This window comes from Octopus sinensis, linkage group LG2, assembly GCF_006345805.1.
Source record: "Octopus sinensis linkage group LG2, ASM634580v1, whole genome shotgun sequence".
NCBI classification, from domain to species: domain Eukaryota; kingdom Metazoa; phylum Mollusca; class Cephalopoda; order Octopoda; family Octopodidae; genus Octopus; species Octopus sinensis.
The window spans coordinates 101,757,583-101,760,082 of NC_042998.1; the positions used below are offsets into that span (position 1 = coordinate 101,757,583).

At 32.3% G+C, this 2,500-nt stretch overlaps 1 protein-coding gene across 6 annotated transcripts in view; it reads right to left on the reverse strand.

Moving 5' to 3' along the window:
• Positions 1–2,500, reverse strand: part of LOC115231298 (tachykinin-like peptides receptor 99D) — a 709,436-nt gene that overhangs the window by 706,500 nt on the left and 436 nt on the right. For 4 of the 6 annotated variants that reach the window (XM_036498707.1, XM_036498698.1, XM_036498708.1 and 1 more), the window contains exon 1: positions 1,564–2,500. This exon is cut by the window's right edge and continues 436 nt beyond it. The gene's annotated coding sequence lies outside the window, so the exon portion shown is untranslated. Of the gene's footprint in view, positions 1–16; positions 956–1,563 lie in introns of those variants that run through there. The other 2 variants (XM_036498711.1, XM_036498702.1) reach the window with 1 other exon arrangement.

Here is a 2,500-nt window from a genome sequence, read left to right on the forward strand (position 1 = left end):
CCATAAGACTACTCACCCGTTCATGGACATCTTCAATCTCTAAAAGTTGTATTATTTAACTCCATTTATGAAGTTACGCTTGTTCTTCATCGGTAATTTATTTCATCGTTCACGGTGTGTCAAAGTTACAATCGGTGGGATTTGAACTCTGGAGATGTAACACCCAAAGAAACGCTGTGGGTATTTTGACCAACACCCTACCGTTTGTGCAACACGATACCTGTATAACTTTTTTTTACTATAGGTGCTCTGAAAATTTGAGGAGTTCTGAAATTTCGGAGGAGAGTGTTAGCCGTTCATATAGATTCCAGGAATCCCTAATAATTATTTTATCGACACCAAAATGACGGACGCAAACGCGACCTCGGGAGATTTGAAATCGGAGCGTAGAACCGGAAGAAAATCCATTCAGCGTGCGAACGACTCTGCCAGCTCGCTTGCCTCGCAATACCTGTATGATATGGTGAACAGTGTGTTTTCACCACAGTTGTTGATACTCTATTCACTAGCCAACAAGAGACCCTATCTTGTCACGTTACAAGCTGTCAATAGTTGATAATGAACTTGAAATAATATAATACAAAATCACAGTTCTGTTTAGATTCATTGTGTCTAAATTACAAAGCAGGGTCGCCACGGATGGAATAGCCTTTGGTTACCTCTTCAATGAGAGATATCTAAAGATTAGAAGTGAGATAAAATCAACACGAACACACGCTATACATAGTCGCTAATTGAAAAAAGTTTTACGTGATATTTTGTTTCGAAATAAAATGAGAGCGCGTGTGAGTCTATATATCTTTTGAGTGTATGTGTGTGTGTGTGTGTGTATGTGTGTGTGTGCATGTATGTATGTGTATGTTTGAGTATGAAAGAATATGTGTGTTGTGTTAGTGTTTGCTTTCGATATATGTAAAAAAATTATTGGTAAGACACAGGCCACATGTATATATCGGTTCCCCATACGTGTGCGTGTGTGTTTATGCCTGTGTATATGTGTTTGTAAACGATATGCATGATATATCACATATAATACATACATACGCATATACATACATACACGCATACATACACAAGTATACACACAGACACACTCACGCACACACAAAGCACGCACACACACACACGCAATCCCATGGAGATCAGCTGGTGAAATAAATATATATTCAACTCTCAAAACTTATAACTTTAAATATATGTATACGTGTGTGTGTATATATATGCGTGTGTGTGTGCGTGTGTGCGTGCGTGTGTGGGGGTGTATGTGCGTGTGTCGTGAGTACGTATGCGTGTGTGTGTGCATGTGTGTACCCTAAAAGATCTAAAATCACACAAGTTCATGCACGCACACACGTACAGGAGAGATATCAAAGTAGTTAATTCAATACATACACATCTCTCCATAATTTAATTAATGAACTTTTTCAGTAAATAAATGATTAAATTATACAATATATACACAGATAAAAAATAAAATAGTGAGATGATCCAACTGTGTTAGATATAGAATACATAAAAAAAACTGTTATATATATGTGTATGTATATATATATATATACGTACGTTAAATTTTTCTGAGAGTTGCAAATTGTCACCACTGTCCATACGTAATCTTTCCCTTTTTTGAAAAATAAAAGTTTTTTCTCGTGTTTTTTGTTTTTTTTCTTTTTTCTCTATATAAATAAAATATATGTTTTCTTTCTTTTGTTTCTAAAGAAGAAAATAATACACAGAAAATAGCTCAATCTCTTATATTTGCGTTTTGTATGATTTCGTCACGCATGATGATAATGTTGATGATAATGTTGATGGTGTGTCCATGATTATTTTCAAACATGAATATTTAGTTTTTATGTGTTTTCAATCGTTATCATTTAATTAATTAAAAATTACTTGTTGATATTTGAGTTATGTTTGCTTGTAGTTCGTTTTATTTGTAGTTTGTTTGTTTTCTTTATCTCCTTTTAAGTCTTTTAAATCCACTTCTTTGATGTGTTTAAGTGATTGTAAATTTCCCACTTTCTGATTGTAGTAAAATACAATTTATATAAATAGTATTCCTTGTTCCTCCGTTTTTGTAAGTTTCGTTTTTCTTTCTTTCTTCTTTTATTTTATCTTTTTTTTTCTTTCTTTGTTGTTTTTTTTTTCTTTCTACATCAGATTATTCATTTTAATCGCTTTCAATTAAACAGGGAAAGTAAATAAATAAATAATTGTTTGTTTTATATTGAATTAGGAATGATTTTGAAATTATAATATTTCTTTTTTTCGTGTGTGTGTTTTACTCTATTTATTTATCAAAATATTTCTACATTTTAAGCTTTTTGATTCCCGCACCCCCACCGAAAGGAAAACAATAAAATAGTATTTATATTTTCTTTCATATGTTTATTTGTATTATCATCATCGTCAACATCATCAGATGATGTTCTGGTATTAAGAAAATATTATGGGATTTTATGGGTAGTCACTTATTTTCATCTGTTTTCAGTTACTTAGT